The sequence below is a fragment of the Notechis scutatus genome, chromosome 1 (assembly GCF_049901735.1).
Source record: "Notechis scutatus isolate UNSWTSFEM ecotype Mainland chromosome 1, rNotScu1.2, whole genome shotgun sequence".
Classification (NCBI taxonomy): Eukaryota; Metazoa; Chordata; class Lepidosauria; order Squamata; family Elapidae; genus Notechis; species Notechis scutatus.
In genome coordinates, this window is record NC_142009.1 from 170,154,856 (window position 1) to 170,176,920 (window position 22,065).

The 22,065-nt window shown below is 36.4% G+C and overlaps 1 protein-coding gene across 4 annotated transcripts in view; it reads right to left on the bottom strand.

Annotated features, from left to right (window-relative positions):
• The window catches only part of PARD3B (par-3 family cell polarity regulator beta), a 926,621-nt gene that overhangs the window by 752,780 nt on the left and 151,776 nt on the right, over window positions 1–22,065 (bottom strand). The gene's annotated exons all lie outside the window — the stretch shown is intronic.

Here is a 22,065-nt window from a genome sequence, read left to right on the forward strand (position 1 = left end):
ACTACGGCAAATTTTCTGAAAAGAAAATAGATAACCACTTTTTTCAATGTTTACTACTTAAAAATATTTTTTCAATCATTAAAAATAAGCTTCTTTGCCATTTTTTTCTTCAGGCTGGGTAATAGGCAGCATTCAGTACTACTTCAACTATTTTTGTGTCTTAAAACAAAAGCCAAAGCACCCCAAAACGTAATCAGGAACTGAAGTTGTCTATCAGAGTGACCATTCTGAATATGCATATTTATTTCCTGTACTAGGAATATTTTTCCTCATGCTTGGTACATCTCCTAACAGCAACCCAACTCAGAACACATCACAGCTCAAGGCAAACCCAAAACTTAATTCCATCAAACTAATTACTGTACTTGAATGCAGAATATTCTTTCTCCCCATAGGGCAGGGTTAAGGAAAAGGTAACAGGAAGATTAAGGTAGGTAACAGGAAGATTAAGAAAAAATGTCAACCATCTTCCAATAAAATGATCAAAACCCCATTCAAACTGTGTGGGAAGGGAGGGGCAGAAAGAGCAAAGCTGCAAAGATTATAATTAAGAATAACATTGTAATGGGTTGATGCTTCAAAAAGATTCAAAAACTAAAACTGTATCCCACATAGGTTCTGTGATCTTTAAGATACTAATAATCTTAACATTTAGAATATGTCTTACTATCATGATTTTCAAAATATGTCAATTAGGTGGCAAATAAAATCCAAACTGAAGAATCCTCTTAAGAGGAATGGTTCCAGAAGTAAATGGGTAAGAGTTCTGAAGAGCTCTCTTCTTCATTTGATCCTATCTGCTAATTCACTTTGTTCATCAAGCCTCCTATTTAAATGTTAGATATTAATGCAAGTTGCTACTTTTCATTTCTTGGGGTTAGCTCCTCAACATTGGAATTACAGGAAATAGGAAGATGGAAATACTTGAAACTATTAAAATATTATAGCAAGCAGTTTTTGCTTCCATAAATACTAAATAATAGCTGCATCTCAATATACTAAGCAATATTTACCTTTATTTTAAAAAACTGCTTGTATGAGAAAGGACAGAATCAAACATTTTGAAGTTAGAACAGATGATCTAAATTTATGAACTAACAGCCTCCAAATATAATGAGAAATTGTTTCCAACTGATTTTAAGTTATCTAATAAAAGTTCATTTAATCCCTTGTTTAAATATTCAAACCAATTCACTATAGGTAGATCTGCTTAATGGCTGCCCGATTTATCAACCGTTTGAAGTTAAAATGGTGCTCAAAATACAAGCTTATGACTGGGCCTTGGATTGATATGTTCACATAGAAGAGATTCAGGCACTTCTCAAGTAACTATGCAGTGTCCTATGATCATGTGATTGCTATTTGCACTGTTTACAGCCAGGTTCCAACAAGCAAAAGTCAATGGAAAAATTGATAGTAAAATTGTGAGTTGTGGTCCATGGTGTCTCACTTAATGACCACAGGTTATTCATTTAACAATCACATTTAACAGTCATAAACTCATCATAGTCACTTGATATCTCACATAACAACCATGTTGCTTAACAACAGTTACTGGTCTTGTTAAGCAAGGAATTCTTGTATTGTAATTACAGGGTCAGCAGTTAGAAAAAAAGAAAACAAGTAAAAATGAAGATGTATATAAAACTATAGTGAAAGACATTTGATACAAATTTTCCAGATTCAAAAAGAGGGAGTTAGTACAAATAAATGTGCAGAACTAGTCAACTCAGTAGGATATTTTATTTATTAAAAATATATATACCCAACCATCTACCAAAAAAATCTCTAGGTGGCAAACAAAAATACAATACTACCAAACAATAATCCTTGATAAAACTCATATTGAACTACAAAATACCCCCTGCCAGCCCCATCAGCATCCTGGCCCCAATCTCTAGAGAAAAGCCAGGAGTTCGTCACTTTCCTGAAACACAACAGGTTTGGAGCTGTATATACCTCCAGGGGGAGGCAGGTGCCATAACAGAGAAGGCATTTTTCCAAGGCCCCAAAGTGACCTGTAACAATGCCCTAAAGGAAGGAAGGAAGGAAGGAAGGAAGGAAGGAAGGAAGGAAGGAAGGAAGGAAGGAAGGAAGGAAGGAAGGAAGGAAGGAAGGAAGGAAGGAAGGAAGGAAGGAAGGAAAATGAATGAAATATGGATGGATGGAGAGAGAGAGGGAGAGAAAAAGGACCACAAATCCTGGCACTGGACGCAGCTTCAGAGGACACTTTGAAACAGCACAGCAGTCCAGGGCTGGAAGAGACCCCTGGAGGTCATCTAGTCCAACCCCCTCCTCCAGCAGGAGACCTTATGTCATCTAGGTTGTTTTGGTGTCTCTAACAGAGAGATGTCAATGTTCCAGAAAACCTCCACTCCAACAAATAACTCCGAGACAGACATCCTCTCAAAAGTTCTGTTTTATTTGGATAGTAACCTGGCACATCTGGGGAATCCCGAATCTGAAAGTTCTGGGGTTCCTTGTAATAAGTAAAAACTACAAATCCACCCTCTGCACCCATCATCACATCACATGCCCCAATCACCATCCATCCCAACTTCAGACATCCCCTCGCCCAAGTGCAGAATAACATGACCTTGACGTAAAAGAATTCTATTTCATCTAACCACATACACTCCAAGAAATCCTCCCCTCCCATTTTCCCAGGCTCAAGAATGTGGCAATGTGGAAGCGTCTGATGTCAATATGTTGCTTCCAAAGCTGACAGGCATTCCCCCTTGAAAAAATCATGTCCTGGAAATACAATAAACAAAACACAAGGGGTTAATGCATAGTCACCTTAACCCTCTCTCCCCCCTCTAACACTTTGGCTTGTCAGGGATTTTTTCATGATATTGTTCAACCAATCTATTTGCATGTATATCCCAAGTTTTCACCCAAGTATCTTCTGACAAAGAGTAGCCTTTTCATAGCACTAAATATTGTAATCGTCCTCGATGTAATCTAGAGTCGAGGATGTTCATAATGTGTTCATTATATGAAATTTATTTCATAATGTGTTTCTCCCTGTACTACCAAAGTTTTGGGGGGAGCTGCTGGTACGGGTCATAGATTGGAAACAAATGCAGGCTTCAACAAGCTACGATGGAAGACTGGGTGTATTTTCCCTAACAGCCAAGTGAGGAAGTCTTCCCTACCTTCGATATAGGAAAGGGACCCAGAAATTTAGGTCCCAACTTTTTATTAGGAAGCTTCAAATTAAGATATTTAGTTAAAAGGTGGTTGGAGAGATCTATGTTTGTCTGCCTGTTTTTTTATATTCCTCAGTTGCTTTTTTTGTATTCTCCCAACTTTTATTTAATGATTCCATCCAGAGAATGTTGGGGGTTCTCTAGATAACTCTGGCATAGGGACAAATTCCATGCTGGTGGTGATTTGGAAAGGAATCAAGCCAGTGCTGCTGTGTACTGCATTATTATAAGCAACTTCTGCAAATGGCAACAGATCCACCCTGTTCTCCTGTTGACAATTTACATAACATCTAATGTACTAATCTACCATAGTGTTCGCTCTCTCAACGGCACTGTTACAAGGAAGATGAAATGCCAAGGAAAGCCCTTGGGACGACCCAATGGACTTCAAAAACTTCCTCCAGAACTCAGCAGTAAACTGTATGCTTCAGTCTGAGATTACTCAACGAGGCACTCCGTGGAGCCAATAAATATGCTTCACGAACAGTTTCACCAGTTTTTTAGCTGAAGGTAGTTCATTACATGCTGTAAAGTGGGTTTGCTTGGAGATTAAATCAATAACAAATCACTGTGCTTCCTCCACTCTCTGGTAATTCCACAATAAAGTCCATCGCGATTTCTTCCCACGGCTTCATTGGTTCAGTTACTTGTTGGAGGAGACCAGGGAGTTTCCCAGTTCTATGTTTCATCATGGCACAAATAGAACAGCTTTTTACATAGTCCTCGACATCAGTCTTGATTTTTGGCCACCAGAATTGTCTTCTGACTAAATATAGGGTTTTTAGAAACCCAAAGTGTCCCCCCAACCACGTGTCATGGCTAGGTTTTAGTACCATCAATCTTAGGGTATTAGGTAATCTTGGTTCCTTTCCAAGCTGATCCTTTGTTTTTTCTCCCTGGGATATATTTCAGGTTAAAGTTGAATCTCTTGAACTATTGAGCCCAGCAAACTTGTTTAGGGGAAAGCTTCTGAGGGGTTTTCAGAGCCTCAAGGTTTTTATGATCAGTCCACACCTCGAAAGGCTCTGTAACACCTTCCAGGAAATGCCTCTGAGATACTTTTGCATGGCAAAAGCCTCTTTTTCCCAAACTGCCCATCCATGCTCTGTGTCAGTCAACTTTTTTGACATATAAGCGCAAGGCATCAGTTGATCTTGAGAATCCTTTTGAAGTAAAATCACCACAACAGCCACATCACTGGCATTGGCTTGGACTACAAAAGGCTTGATCAGATCGGTATGTTGGAGGATAGGCTCTGGTGCAAAAAGGCATTTTAATGTTTCAAAAGATTTCTGACAATTCATTGTCTATGTGAAAGGTTGATTAGGTTTTGGTTTGGTTGGGGAAGGCCCAGTTTTCAGCAATTCTGTTAAAGGGAGGGCAACCTCAAGATAAATTGTTCATTAACATATGCAAAACCCAGGAAGCTTTGAAGTTGTTTGCATGTTTTGGGGGGCTGCCAGTCTAGTACCGCCTTCATCTTTCCAGGGTCCATTTCAATCCCCTGATTTGACACTCAGTAGCCCAGGTAGTCCAAAGATTCTTTATGGAATTCGCATTTTGACAGCTTTGCATATAATTTGGTGGCTATTTTTTTTTCAGTACTTGCCTGACCAATTTGACATGTTCTTCTATTGTCTCGCTGAATATAAGAATGTCAACCAAGTACACAAGAACCCCCTTGTACAAATGTGCATGTAAAATTTCATAGATCAGTGGCCTTGGAGTCTGAAAGGCATGACTTGGAACTGAAAACTACCCAGAGGGCAGTTGAAGGCCGTTTTCCACTCGCCTCCCTTCTTTATGCAGACTCAGTAGTAGGCTTCTCTCAGATCTAGCTTGGTGAAGATTTTGCCTTTGGATAGGTGATTTAGCAAGTCCTTCATTAGGGGGAGGGGATACATGTTTTTATGCACACTGCATTAATGCCCCTAAAATCCACGCATAATATCAGGCCGCCATCTTTCTTTTCTTTAGATAGTACCAGGGCTGCCAACCTAGATTTTGCTGGTTTGATGAAGCCTCTGGCTAAATTGGTATCAATGTATTTCCTAAATTCAGTCATCTTGGCTGGTGTCATGCAATACATCTTTGGTTTGGGCAGATTTGCCCCAAGTTCTAATTCGATGGCACTATCAGTGGCTCGATGAGTGGGGAGGACATTGCATTCCTCCTCACAAAAAGCCTCAGCCAAGTCTGTATTCTTTAGGAACCTGGGGTTCGACTGGAGGAGAGTCTGAAGTGGTAGCTGCTGCTTCTGGCTCTGGACCCCTGTTGGTTGGCAGTTTCTTTTCAGGAGGGACCGGGGCCAGCGGCCCGATGCCAATTATGATTTTCCAGTACCCATCTTCCCATTTGATAGTAGGGGCCCATTTATCAAGCCAAACAAGTCCTAATATGATAGATTCTGACATTTTTGGAGCCACTAAAAATCGTATTAGTTCACAATGCCTAACCATTTCTAATTTGATCAGTTTTTTTAAAAAAAAAGTTTTTATTTTTTAAGACAAACATATACAAACAAAACATAAAAACATAAAACCATCTTCCATTTTATATACGTACAGTGTGTCAGTTGGTTACAAATCTTTTGTACTATCCTTTTGTAGTCATTACTCACAGTTTATATCAATGTTCACATTGTCAAACTAACATATGCTTATATATTTATCAGTTATTAATCATCCATGACTAAACTATTTATTCCATCATTTTATACGAGATATTCCAAATTTTGTTTTAAAATTTATATTATACTTTCATCCAATGCTTATATATGTTTATATTATATTTTATATCAATCTATTAAACTTCTATTACAAAATTATCTAATCTATTATATTACCATGTCTTTTTGTCCAACCATTGATAAAACAAATCCCATATCATATAAAATTGTTTATCTTCTTGTTCTCTAATTTTAAAATTTGATCAATTTGTTATTTGGGTGGCTGGGACTCCTCCAATTAATGTTTCATCTACCTTTCAAACTTGATTGGGTGTTTTAGGGCTTTAGTTTTTATCCCTAATTGCTCAACGATAGGGAGCCCAATCAGGCATCTGGAACATCCTGTATCTATTACTACCTCTAACTGCCCAGCCTCTCCGGTCTCAGGCACCACCAACTTCACTTTAACTGTGAAAGGGAGAATGGCTGCACTCACCATGGGGTCCTCTTCCTCATTTGCCTTTCTTGCAAAAAAAAGGGCTTCTTGCTGTCTTCTGTGAGGAGGGGAACCTCTACAGCTTGTCTGGCAAATCAACTGGTGTCTGGGGGCTTCCATGGAGCTCTCCTGCCTCTGGCAGCTGTACTGGGCCTTGGTTGTGGAACCGGTGCAGGGGCCAGACATTCGGAAGCCCTATGACCAGCCTGGCCACATCGATAGCATTTGATAATCCTTCTAGGTTGGGTAGGAGCGGCTTCAGCAGGTTTAGTCAGAGGACGTCTAGCCAAAGTTCTCCTAGGGGGCCTCTCAGAGGGAAGTTTTCGGTGTGGATTGATTTCTCTATCCAGAGCAATGGACATGGCATACCAGTCTTGCAGTTGCTCTGGTACCCCTCAGATGCCACAGGCTTTTCTGACTTCTGGATCAATGGCTTCTTTAAAATAGTGCAGAAGTATCTTGTCAGGCCAATGCATGAGGTTGCCTGCAATCCGGCTAAAGTCCCACACGAAGTCTTTTATGGGTTGATTACCTTGCTTCATCTCCCTTAATTTATCTTTATTTTCACCTACTCTGTTGGGGTCTTCAATTCTCGCCCTGAGCAGCTCAACAAATGTATCTGCATCATTTAGTTCCACAGCGTCCTCATTGTGTAGCTGGGCTATCTAGGCCAAAGCGTCTCCATCATTCATCCCATCTGTAATTGAGGAAACTAGGTCACATTCTGTTCCGTAATGGTTTCCAAACTGATCTCTATGTGCCCAGATTTGGATGAAGAAATAAGCAAGTTTCTCAGGTTTCCCATCAAAAGTTGCTTCTGCTGTGCTGCTGCTGCTGGCACCTGAATAGGGGCCATCTGCTGAACTAGTTGCCGTATTGAAAAAAAGGGATGGTGGCTGCAGCCTGCTGCTGGAACTGACCCCATTGTTGTGCCGGGTTTGTTACTGCAAATTGGCCCCATGGTGGTCCCAACCCAGATGGTGCAACCGGTGCTGGCATCCACTAGCATTGGACCCATCCCTGACCAGGATGGGATCTCCAGCCTGGGGAAATACACTCTGCAGGGGTTATCCCAAATGTTGGCTGCATCTGCTGTCTTTCCCTTGCTGCTTGCCCCTGCCATGCTGAGCCAATTCTTCAGCCATCTCTAGCTGAGAGGAATGTTGCAGACGCCATGCTGGTTCCACTGTCAGATCCTAGACTAGGAAAAGTGAACATGGATTGAGTTAAGTTCCCCACACCTCTCCATTCTGGCTTGTGGCTTGACTTCATTGGGCTGGAGTAGGAAAGGTATTCAGGCAGCTTCTCCTCCAGTCCAATCTCTGGATTCAGCTCAGTCTGGCAGCTTTTCCAGGAATCCATTTCTTTGGGCCGAGTGCCTAGCCTTCGTCTTTCCTTTGCAGCTTCAGTGGCTTGCACAAATTCTTCAGAGGGATGACACCGGGTTTCAATCAGTCCTCCGGTATCCGTTCCCACCGCTCCTTCTGTGAATTCCTCCTTCTCCTCTATCTTTGCTGAGCTTTCGCACCACCCAAGCTTTAGGTCAGTACTGTGGCTCAGCACCCCGGACAGCCGTCTTTCAGGGTGGTGGTAGTTATTTAGAGATTCGGGATAATATCAGTGTTCCAGAAAACCTCCACTCCAACAAATAACTCTGAGACAGACATCCTCTCAAAAGTTCTGTTTTATTTGGATAGTAACCTGGCACACCTGGGGAATCCCGAATCTGAAAGTTCCAGGGTTCCTTGCAATAAGTAAAAACTACAAATCCACCCCCTGCACCCATCATCGCATCACATGCCCCAATTACCATCGATCTCAACTTGAGATGTCCCCTCAACCAGGTATAGAATTAACATGAACTAGACTTAAAAGAAGAATGCTGTTATGTCTAACCACATACACTCCAAGAAATTCCCCCGTCCCATTTTCCCAGGCTCAAGAATGTGGCAGTGTGGAAGCATCTGGTATCAATATGTGGCTTCCAAAGCTGGCAGGAACATTCCCAGAAAAGAGAAGGAGTTTACTAGGCAAGGCTGCCATACGGAGGAAGGCAGAGGTAGTCCTTGACTTACGACAATAATTGAGCCCAAAATTTTGGTTGCTAAGCAAGAGTGTTGTTAAGTGAGTTTCATCACATTTTACTCAATCCATTCTCCAACAGTGGATGTCAATCACTTGAGAATTTGAGAGCAAAGGCCTGCCGGATTGACATACTCATAAGGGAAGGGGAAGGGTACTCCTCGACTTACTGTATGTCCACCATTGAACCTTGAATATCTGTTGCTAAGCGAGATAGCTGTTCAGTGAGCTTTCACCCACTTTACGACCTTTCTTACCACCATTGTTAAGTGGAATGTTGTTTAAGTCAGTCAGACGATGGTTAAGCAAAGCTGGCTCCCCCAGTGACTTTGCTTGTCACACCATCACAAAAGGGAGATCACGTCATGTGACCCAGGATGCTGCAACCATCATAAATGCAAGTCAGTTGCTACGCATTCAACTATAAGTTATGTGACCATTGGGATACAGCAATGGTCATAAGTGTGAAAAATAGTAACAGTGGTATTGCAGCTTTGAATGGTCACTATATGATATGGTCGTAAGTTGAAGACTACCTGTACTGTTTTCCAATTTGACAGCAATTCTTGACTTACAACCATCACGGCCAGCTTAACAATGGTAGCAAGAAAGGTTGTAAAGTGGGTGAAAACTCACTGAACAGCTGTCTCTCTAACAATGGAGATTCGAGGAGGCCAGATTCACTTAGCAACCGTTCAAGTTACAACAGCACTGAAAAAAGGAACTTATGACTGTTTTTTATCATGTTCTGCTGAGTTCTATTAAGCCCCAGCTTGCCTCAATATGTTTCAAGATTAAGAGGAAAACCAGTGTTCATTACAGCTACTAATGAGTGGTGGAAAAGAGAGAAGGGTTTGTCCCTGAACTAAACTAAATAAGATTTACAGAACAGCAAAGTTTACTTCTGTATTATTTGTTCATGGTAGTTTTGAGGAGTCTCTTTTCTTTATTTTTCCATTTTTTCTATCTTCCTTGCAAAAATCCTGAGCTTTTTTAGCTGAAGAATTTGTTTTTATTAGCCAGCGGTAGCACAATAAAACCACTATTTAATAGACTATAATCAGGAGAAGGAAGTATACATCATTCCTTCTACTCCATTGAATATATAAGGGCATGATTTCTATCAATTAGTGATATTTGCATAATGATGTTGTTACCCAAACTACATAAATTGCTGCATACTGAATTTAACTCTCTCATCTAGACAACTTGGGATGCAACAGGTCTATCTGTAATTTCAAGGAGTCCAGTCTGTGCAAAATTTATGGTCAACTAACCTGAAATCTTGAACACCTGGGCAATGTCATGGAATTTCACCCACTAAAAATTCTAATTTTCTTTCATTTTGGCAGCCGTGCCATCATGCAAAATTTTGTGATGGCACCTGACACTTGAAAAGGCTTCCCTGCCATAACTCAGTAATAAATAGTAGACTAATAGTTTTTCCCTTGTTCATCTCAAAATACTACATGGAAATAACAATAAAGATTAATTGTGCTAATATCTGGCAAGAGGAAGAGGAATGTGGGTTTTTTGAAATCCAAAGCTATTAAATAATTATATCCCAAAGGATATAATTTTATAACAGCAGTATCTATAGATCATCCTACCATTCAGCCAAAATGTTACATAACTTAAATCTGAATATTTATATAGATGATTAAGATATAACTTTGTGCTTATTGTAATGAAAAATATATCCTCTTCTTAAATCTGATGAAAAAAAAATACAATGGCTTTTGGGTTTTTATTTATTTTATGATTGCTACTTCCGAATCTTTATGTATTAGAACATTCAAAATTTGTCTTTCCCCTGATTCAGAGAGGGAGGCTGAGCAGCTGACATGGAGTGGGAGTGTGGCTCCATTGGCTGTGGAAGAAACTGGAGAAGAGCAAAGTCCAGCTGAGCAGAGCAGGGGAGAGGTAGAGAAAGGGAGAGGGAATTCAGAAGAAGACCCAGGCCCACCCCCTCTTCATCCTAGGGCATGCAGGGAGGAACGGAGAAGGGAGCAACATGAGTTGCGTGGCTTACAGGGGAGGAAAGGGCCCTGATTCCCTTCATTAGCTGCAGTTGGGAACAGCGTTTAAAAAGGGAAGCTGCACACAGCAAGTTGTTGGGAGCAAATTGTGAATTATCTGGTATCATCGAGACTTATCTGGTTTCCTGGTGTCTTACCAACTGTGTGTGTTTTGCTGGGCTTTCAAGCCTGCAATTCCTTCTCCTGCCCTGTCAAGTTAATTACTGCAGTGTGCTTTGTGTGGATTTTTATTTACAGCTTGTATGTACTTTGCTTTCGGACTGAATTTCCTCCACTTAAAGACTGTTCTTGGGAGTTTTTTCTTCAGCCAAAGATAACCTGGACATTGGGGGCAAAGTTTGAGGTACTAAAGGAATTCTTCTTATTGTTGCCTTTGTGCCACATCCCGGGTCATCACAAAATTCATTTTCACTAAAGCTCTGAAATTTTAATTGAATTAGAGATTTAAAAGGAAGACCGCTAGCTGATTAGCTATTGTGAATGTGCCAAATTTTGCCAGGTTTTTAATTAATTTATTGATTTTCTATATTACAAAGTTGTAAACTATGAGAAATTATTCTGAAAAGAAACAATATCAAAATATTTAAATAAATACATTTGCTATACTTTATTTATGCAAGATATAGATATCTCAGACAATAGCTTCATTGCTAATATAATCAGACAATGATAGGATAATTTTATCTAATTTAATTTCTAAAATATACAAGTTTTCCTGTGAACAAAACCTCTTACAATAAAAACACAAAACAAAAGTAAAATCCATATAAATAAAAATAGAGAAACAATGAACTCCAGTAAAACCTTTGTTCATAACAGGCACTAAAAGAATATCACAAGCTTTAAAAAAAATACCACAGAAAACTTTTTAAAACAATATTGACTAGTCCAAGAGAATACAAATACGTCCAATGAGTGCCAAAAAATGAGTAATAGAGTAGGCACCAGATAGAGCTTTTTTAGCTGAAGTATTCCATAAAAGAATACTGAAAGTCTTTTTCTGAGCAATCATATCTCAATACTCAGACCCTGATGGTGATATCAGGTTCAAGAGGAATATATGGAGGATGTGTTTGTTCGGATATTTGTTCTTTACTCATCACAGAAATACATACTTGTTAAGTAAGGGGTCCCTGTACCCCAATTTCACATTCACAAACACTCTATTTATGGAATTTATGAAGCACTAATTTAAAATTTCAGAAAGGAAAATCAGTGACACTGGAATACATCTATTGTAAAATAATTGCTTAATAGTAGCTGTAATTACGGTAATATTTCAGTTTTCTTTCTGTACCCTTGAATTTCTGCAAAAAACAATTACAGGAACACATTTGTCTATAAAAAAGAATTTTGAGTACAAATATGACAGCCTCTCTTTGTTTCAAGGAATTCAAGGCATTTTACGTTAGTATTTTAAATACTGCATGAAATAGTTTGGCAAGACAAGATTGATGAAAATATGAAAGAAAAGGATAATGATTGGAAGAAGAGTGATTTCCCATTCCTCAATCATATGTAACTTGCTTTACACAAGTTCAGTTTTAATAATTTGCTATTCCTACCACAGAAGGAGAATATGTTAATCACAAAGAGATTATTGGAACCAAAAAGGTTAACATTCTTGTTTTCAACATGAAGAGTGTTTTTAAATATCAGTTTTATAAAAATCCTTAACAGGATCAAAACTGCTATAACTACTGATTTTGAAAAATCTTTTAACAAAAATATTGTTACACATGGTTAGCTACTAGCTAACCCAAAAAGGTCTTGAATATATACATGCAAATACTTAGATGTAAACACATTAGTATGTACAGGATCAGGAATATGCATTCAAGAGGTCACGCTCAAATAATCTGTAAAAGTAGTGGCAAGTTTTGTAACTTTCAAAAGGCAAATACTGTGTAGACAGAATTAATCTTGATACACATGCTTAGGCCAACATGCAATCAGTCTATAATTTCTTCTGAAACTAGATACAGTATGCATTTATAATTGCAAGTCTTTTTAGAAGGTTTGTTTAAATGCATGACAATTGATAACTTGACTAGTTTTAATAATAACTCTTTTTCCTTCATGTTAGCTATTACATGCTAATTGTTGTACATGTTTGTGCTATTTGCCTGTACCACCCCAATTTTTATAAACGGAGTGGTAGACAGCAACAAGCAAGAAATCAAGGAGGGAGGGAGAAGCCAGAATAATACTATGGACAAAACATTCATTGAAACAGAGTTGTCATCATGGTCTTTTGAAATGGAAGCTATGTTGGAGCCTGTCAGCCCTTCAAGGTAGTCCCAACAAGAAACCAAAACCATTTGCATTAATATTACTTTCATTGTCAGGTTACAGTAACAGAATCTTAAAAGTCTGAAAGCACATCTCTCCCCTCTTACTTTCCAAGGAACTAGAGAGGGTTCCTTCTGAGTCACTTGCCACACTCCTATTCATTCTGCAGGCTGAGATCTCTTATCTGGTCATTTCCCTGTCTGTGGCTCTTCCTTTTCTTATGTCTAAAAAATATTGCCAAGGGGCCACTGTAGGACCAGATGGACTTCTACAGGAAGGGAATTCTAGGGTATTGAGGTTATGACTCAGAAGGCCTGATGTCCAGCTAATACCCTCTGGATTTCATGTAAGCCTGGAATTGTCAGCAGGCCCTCTCTGGTTGGGCAGAATCATTACTAGCAAGACAGACCCACTTCCATGTTATACAGGTCTACATACGGAGAGTGAATTGGACCAGAAGTACTTGACCAGCCAATTGAATGAGCTCTAAATGTAATTCTACAGTAGCAGATTTCTACAGCCAGCATCCCAAATTACTGAATTCTGGATAAACTGATATCTTAAAGTAATCTTCAAGAGAGCAATCCAATTGTGTGGTGATCAAGGCATATAAGACTTCTTGATCAGGTACCACAGGTGGTAACTGATTACCACCTGTGGTTGCATGAAGACTCCCCTGTAACAACTTCCACCTGCTATTATAGCCAAGAGCCATGATTCGAATCCCTTTCACTTCACATAAAACCCCTAAAACAAACTGAAAATAAAACATATTATCAGTCCTATAGGCCAGGAACAAATTTGTTTGGTAATTTTATATTTGATTTTACATTATTAAACCAATTTTATGAAATGAAAAAAGTAACCTGTCAGAAGCTGCAGTCCTGCAAAGTCTTATTTTTTTTTAACCAAAAAGAACATTAACATGCATATCAGAAAAAAGTGCATATCAGAGGAATATATCTTAAAAATAACATTTAAAATGGAAGATTTTAAGAACTGTTTGTCAAAAAAATATTAGGTAAAATGCCATATTTGAGAACCAATTTAGTGTAGTGATACTAGCTTAGAAACAGGGAAACTATGAGGTGAAGTCCTGCCCTAGACATGAAAGCTAGCTGGGTGACTTTGAGTCAAACACTCTCAACCCAACTCATGTCAGAGGATTGTTGTGGTGGACAAAATAGGAGGAAAGAATATTGCATAATTTTGCTGCCTTAAGTTATTTATAAAAATAACATAGGCAAGATAAAATCTAAAAAAATAATTATATAAATTTAAAGAAATATGCAGGAAAATACATATTCATAAAATAAATATAGATACAAATTATGAAGTAAGATTCTAACAGGTATTTTAAAAGTAAATAATTGTGACTTATCTTCCCTTAAAAAAAATAAGAAAGAAACAACATGCCCTGGCTAAAATTCATTTGGAATATTGATGAAATATAGAATTAAAAACATCTTTATCAAACAAATTCCATTGTAAAATAATCAATATATCAAGGAACTTTTCTTAAAATTCAAATTACTTTTTTTATATGGACAAATAATTTCAGTTACATATTATGTATGTTATGTCAGAATCAAATTCAGTCACAAAGAACTGGACAAAACATATCAGCCATAAAAATAATAGCAACAGAAATAGGAATAACACAAATGTTGTCCAACTTGCTTCCTTGGAAAATACGGTTTATGACAGAAACAGCTAAACATGTTTCACATATGTAAAAAATGAGAAGTATCAACTTTATTTTGTTGAGAAACTCCTTTACCTGCAAAATTCTGTCCTGTATATTGAAGAGCTTCCAAGCTCTTTGAATTGGTATGCTGACAGGTTATCTAAGTATTTTGACAGGCAATGCAAAGCACCTGCTTCTGCTCAAGGAGAAATATTGAAGCTTTTCTTCCAATTTGTTAAACAAGCAAGGTAAAAAAATAAATAAAGGTAGGATATACAGTATATACGGTTAATATATGGCCAGTAATAATATAGTAGAAACAAATAGTATTGTATACATGTCAATATTTGAACTATAAATACCACTATAGATGTGTTATATTAAATTCTTTTTCTATTAAAATGTAAAGACAGAATACATATAATTAACTATATTGATGCCATATTAACTTAAAATTATTAATTGAACCTTATATGTAAATGTTTTAAAATAAATTACTACTCTAGCAAATTATATTTGCCAGTATATTTCTTGTAGTTTTGGTGATTAACTATTTTTTTAGAATTTTGGTTGTTGGTATTTGTCACAGGTATATTTGAAATTGACCTTAACTATTTATATAGATCTTACAGCTCCATCTAGCTCTATGCAATGGAACACAGAATTAATAGTAAAAAGTGAACATACTTTATGGAAAATCTATGCTGTTAGCAATTCTTATAAGTAATACAGCAATACTGTTGTCCATGAGTTTGGTTCCATTAATAAATAATTACTTTGGTAGTCCTTTATTGTTTCTATCCACATCAAACTAGCTATATTCCATTTTTGGAATATTTTTACAGTTGATTGGTATGAACAAAAAAATGAACAAGACATCCTAAGGAAGGAATAAACTGAAATAGAGCATCAGTTTCAGAGTAAAGAGAAATTGAGAGTAAGGAGAAAAGAACTAGAGAAAATTAAAATCAAATAATGGATCCAAGGATGTTTAATATAATTATCTAATTATAGTTGTCAAAATTGCTAATCTAAATTACTGTTGTGGGCTGGGTAAGATATGTATATCTCATAACCAAAATATGAAAGTTTCAATCAAATGCTCCACATATGGTGGATTTTGCCTTATTTGACTGGTGCCCAGTCAAGATTCTGGGAATACCATATTAACTGAATTTTAAATTTATGGTCTTTATTTGTTTTAATGTTTTATATGGTATTGTTATTGAATAATTTTAAGCCACCTAGAGTCATATGGCTGAGATGGGAAGCATGGAAGGAAGGAAGGAAGGAAGGAAGGAAGGAAGGAATCCTCATTTCTGTAGCTTGGTGAAAGAGGGGACTGTATTGATAAACACTTGATGTAGGGGGATAAGGCTACTGAGATAAAAAAGAACTAACAGTTGTCAATCCAGAAATGTTCATGATATAAACAATTTCCCAATTCTATTATGCAACCACCAAGTATCTATTAATTTAGAAGAACAGGAGGAGGAAACCAAAATTTCTGGCAAACCCCAGAATATAGCTACATGAGTCTCTGATGCTTTTGCACTCCAGTGATCAAGTGTTCTAAGTCTTGAAACTTTTTTGCAGTAAAGTTGTAATTTGCTGAGTCACATATGTCTCTTTTGCTGACTGAAGATGATAGTAGAATAAAGAGCTAAGTGCCTAAAGGCTGATTTACCATCAAACCCAGTTGTGAAATATCACACTTGCCCATTTTACTGGAGATCATGAGAAATGTAAGTGGCTATTGTAAACTTGAGTCAATGATTCAACAATTACAACATAACAAAATAGTGGAAGTTTTCCTATGTTGGTATCAACTACCACAACAACTGCTAACCTGGCAAAACTGGGCAACTGATTGATCAATTTATAGTGGTCAGAAACTTTCCTAATATCAGAGGAACAGTACTGTATCTCTTAGAGCCAGTATGACTGACCAGATTATGGCTTTTAGCCATAATTAGGGCCAGTCACAAGTCATTAGATACTGAGCTCAGTGTGTTTTATATTAGTAAATCAACAGTTAATATGACTTTTTATCAAAGTAGGGCACTAGTTGTGCCTGTTAGGTTTACTCTACTCTGATCTGGCAGTGTATACAGCAGTTAATGATATGATGCTCTTCCAAGCAAAAGATGTTATATGAGTGATGCATAATGCAATACTTAGTACATTTTTAAACACCCTGGCTGAAAATGCTATCACCCCACTCCACTAGCTCTCTTTCAAAGGAAAGAACAAAGGAACAATTTTATAGCTTTATTTTTAAATGACAAAGAAGAGGAGAAAAAAACTACAAATTACCAAAAGACAAAAGAGAGGAGAAAAATGCAATTCCTTCCTGATAAAGTTCCTGATGATGCAACTATTACAGCAATCGCAAACAATTTATTAAAATTGGAGTTATGCCTTTAGGACACTGGAATAGGCTTTCCACAAAATTCTCAATCAGAGAAAGTTCTGATGAAGTACAAAACAGAAATGTGGGATGTATACAACCCAGAGCAGACTTCTTTTTTTAAAAAAGAATTATCTAAATGAATATAATTTGTGATATTAAAGAGCATATTGCCTGAAGAAACTGTTTTTATGATGTATTTTGAACATCAAAGAATAGAACAAATATTAGTTCTCACTCTGAATGATGAAAATGTTAATTCATACATGGGTTTTAATACTAAACTGCAACATAATATGGAAACCAAGTATATTTGTTTAAATACTAGAAAAAATCCAAATAATCCAGTTATATGTTTTCACTTTTTTCTGTTAAAGAGATTTTGTAATGGAAAATATAAATTGTTTCAGATGGCCTAATCAAAAAGCAGGATTTAAACCTGATTTTTTAAAAAGCATTGAGGACTGTGAAAAGAGGGTAGGCCCCATTAATCATCAATCCCATAGTTCTGAAACAGGCAAAAAATAAAGGAGGAATATGCCTAAAAGTATTTTATGAAAAGATCTGCCTTGGATCTAGTTGGGATAAGGGACTAAGAATTGCAACTGCAACATAAATACATCTTATCTCAAAACTAGGATTTGAGATGCTAATCTTTAAACTTATCAAAGCCTTATATGCTTATTCTGCCATAAAGTATATTCCTATTCCAATTAAACTATATGAAAAATTGAAATAAGTCAGCACTTAAAAATAGAATAATTAGAACTCTAAGGTACACTCTAGAGCAGTATACTTCAATAAAATAATTACTTGTCTCCAGAACATTAAAATAAACCAAAGACAAACTGACTTAGCCTCTTGGGAAATGTAACATCTCCAAAATTGTCTATTTAAGACTTGTCTTTTACTGGTGTGTGTGTATGATTCTCACTTAAAGGTCACAATAGATTAACTCACTATAATTTTTAAGAGCTTATTTCATTAAAGACAGTATGTATTAAAAATGTAACAAGTACATTTAGATGAAGTGTAAAGTGCAATTTCAGACCATCAGCATTTTTATTTTTCTAGGACCATGCTAGGTGGTATTTATTATCCAATTTCCATAGTGAACTCTTTTTTCAATGCATTAAAATTGCTCCAAATTTAACCACCCTATTTTACATAAAAGCAAAAATGGACTACTACTCAACTTAAAACTAATAGCTGACTTTTCATGAATCCCAAAAAAGCTTACTAAAAAATTTTTTAGCAGCAAGTTAATGCTCTTTCTGGATAGTTTTGCTCATTTAGTGGTAGATTATACTAGTGGCATAGTTTTATATCTCATATTTAATTTCAGAGATATATTAATCAAATAATTTAGATAGTAGAGCATTTGAAGCAAGAAGGAACACGGCACATCTCAGGTGATTTATTGAAGATTCGAGTGAAGATGGGGACCAATTGGTCAACACAGATTTTTGAGCAAGGAGTTGTCTTGTCTGGGCCTAGTGCTTTTCCTGGCTTTCGTCTGTGAAATAGATCTTGCACTTCTTTTTCTGTGATCACCAGAGGTTATGAACCCAATGGGTTGGGGTTAGTTGTGGGAGCTTATAAACTCTATGTTAGTGCTTCAAGTGTTTCTTATTTTCACATTAAAACAATTCTCTGGGTATTTCAACATCTCCTTCAGCTTTATTGTTAATAATATTTTCTAGAGTCCATTTCGTTCCATAAATGTTTGGCACTAGTTCAGGCATTAAGCCTTCATGCCTACTGTATCATCAGTCTTGGGATCTTTTTGAATACTTTTGCTATCTCTTTCTTCGTGTTATCTCTTTTTTTAAAAACAAACAAACTTTATTAATTTTATAATTAAAATAAACAAACAACACATACACAAATGTGGAAAAGGAAAAAAAGAAAGAGTGGAGAAGTAAAAGAGAAAAGAGAGAAAAAGAAAAAGGAGTAAAAGAAAAGTCAAAAAGTGTTCAAAAACAATTTCATCCTCGACAGTTTGTAGGTCATTATTTCTATCCTTATTTTATGCCATATTTACAAGTAATCCTTAATGCGAATATATAATTACCACTACAATTATAGCTTATCCTCTTTTACAATGTTATGTAGCCCATCTTTGATCTAACCATTCATACCAGCAGTTCCAGCTCTCATAGTACATTGATGTTTCTTTATCTTTTACTGCTAGAGTTAATTTATCCATTTCTGCACAACTTGATATTTTTTGAATAATCATTTCCTCTGATGGAGTATGAGGTTGTTTCCAACATTGTGCAAAAGACAATCTAGCTGCTGTCAATATATGTAATATTGTATACTTCACTTTTTTTGGAAATTGTTTATTAAAGATCCCTAATAAGAACTCTGGTTTGAATTCAATCTGTTCTGTTGTCATTTCCTCCAGCCTTTTTTAAATTCTCTGCCAGTGCTTCTGTACAGGACCACCACATGAGGAAGTATGTTCCCTCCTTTTTTTTTTGCATTTCGAGCAGTTCGGACTCATATTGGGGTGCATCTTCTCTAATCTCGAGGCGGAGAGGTGCCATCTATAAAACATTTTGTAAGCATCTTCCTTGTACGATGCTGATTTTGTGATTTTATTATTTCTATTCCAGACCCTCTCCCATTCTGTTAGAGTGATACTATGTCCTATATTCTAGGCTATCATATTTCCTTTAACTATTTCTTCCTCTAATTCTGTCTCTAATAGGTAATTATAAAATTTTGATATATATTTTTTGTCTGGGCCTAAGAGAATTTTGTCCAATTGCTGAGGTTTATTATAAATTCCAAATTCTTTCTTATCCTGTCTATATCTGTTTTGAACTTGGAGATATGCCCAACGGTTGATTTGTAGTCCCTGATCTTGGAGGTCCTGCCATGATTTCAAATTTCCTTGCAGATCCAATAAATCCTTATATTTAATCATCTTGGTAATATCTAAATTATTAGGGTGTATCATCGCCTCCATAGTTGAAATCCAGATCGGGATCTTTAAATAATATTTTTTCTTTATTTTCTTTCAATTGGTCAGGAGGGCATCTCTAATCAGATGTCTATGAAAATATTTCTGGTTTTCCCTATATCCCATAAAAAGGCATGCCAACCCTCTGTAAGTCATGACCTTCTAGGACTAATATTCTCTTATTAGTTAAGTTCACCCATTCTTTCAACCATACTAAGGAGGCTGCACTGTGATACAGCTCCCAGTTTGGAAGTGCCATCCCTCCCCTGGTCTTCATATCCTGCATTGCCTTTAAATTTATTCTCGGTTTTTTTCCCTTGCCAGATAAATTTAGAAATTGTCCTATTGAGTTCCACAAAATATTTTTTATGAATTTTGATTGGTATCGTCTGAAATATATAGAGGAATTTTGGAAGGGTAGTCATTTTAATGGCAGCAATCCTACCTAGTAAAGAAAGTTGTAGCTTACCCCATTTTTCTAAATCTGTCTTTACCTGTTGCATTAGTTTATCATAATTGTTTTCCTTTAACATCTTACAATGTGCTGTCAACCATATTCCTAAATATTTAATTTTCTTTATCACTTGAATTCCCATCTCCTTTTCTAATTCTAATTTCTGTTTTTCTGTTAATTTTTTTGTCATTAATTTCATTTTCTTTCTATTGATTTTAAGTCCTGCCACTGCTCCAAATTGTTCTACTTCATTCATCAGTTTTTGTCCTCTCTCTATTGGTTCTTCAGTTAAGAAAACCATGTCATCAGAGAATGCTTTAAACTTGTACTCTTCTTTCTTAACCTTTAGTCCCTTTATATCTGGGTTTTGTCTAATTTGCGTTAGTAATATAAAGAGCAGGGGTGAGAGTGGACAGCCCTGTCTAACTCCCTTCTCTATTTTTATTGGTCATGTATATTCCCCACTAACTATAATATTCACTTTTTGTGTGGCGTAGATAGTAGTTATAATATTTTCAAATTTAGTGCCTAAATTCATATTATAAATTGTTGAATTAAAAATTGCCAATTTAAATTGTCGAAAGCCTTCTTGGCATCGAGAAACATGAGGGCTATTTGTTTTTCAGGATGGGCTTCATAAAATTCCAAAACATCTAGGACTATTCTTAAGTTATTCCTAATTTGTCTGTTCGGGAGGAATCCATTTTGATCTTTGTGTATATACTCGTTCAGAATTCTTTTTAATCTATTTGCAAATATGGTAGCAAATATTTTATAGTCAGTATTTAGAAAGGAAATTGGCCTATAGTTTCATATATTTCTGGGGTCCAAATCCTCCTTCGGGATCAGTGAAATCAATGCTCCCCTCCATTTTGTGTTATCTCTTTGTATCTTCTTTCTTTAACAGACATTTGCCTTCTTTGTCTTTAGCATGGAAATCTTTACATAAAAGAATTCTGTAATTGCTTTAAATAAATTATTGTCCTTTGCATTCAATTATCCTCATTTTTTTTTTTTTGCTTACTTAGCTCCTTGTTTCTACATTTTCAACTTGTTTCAAATTCACACATGGCGACCTTTAGTTGCCATGTGTGAATAGGCAGCAATATAAATATAAATAAATAAATAAAATGTTCTTCCCTGGATCTTAACTTTTAATTTGGCAAACTTTTGTCTATCTCTGCAATAATTTTCAGCATATCAGTAGACAGCTATTTTACCACCTTCTGTGTTTTATATTTGTGGATATTTTTGTTTGTTTCATCTTTAATCATGTCAGACATTTCAGCCCAGAGAATTTCAGGAATTCTCTTTAACAAAACAAACTAACAAAATCTTAAGATAAAAGATTTTACCATCAAAGCATGATTCTATGAAATACTGCTGTTGTTGTAACTTATTGATGTATAATACATTTATTTTATTTTATTTCAACTATAATTTTACAAGGAATTTTTAATTACTAAACAAAGATAGTCCTCAATTTACAACCATTCATTTAATGATGGTTCAAAGCTATGATAATGATGAAAAAAGTGACTTACAACCTGCCCTCAACGTTACAACTTTCACAACATACCCACAGTCACCTAAGCATGATTTTGGTACTTGGAAACTGGCACCTAAAACATGCAGCATCCTTTAGTCACATGATCATGATTGTGATCTTCCCTGTCAGTTTCCAACGAGCAATATAAATGGAGGAAGCTGGAGTCACTTAACAACCATGTTATTCATTTAATGACTGCATGATT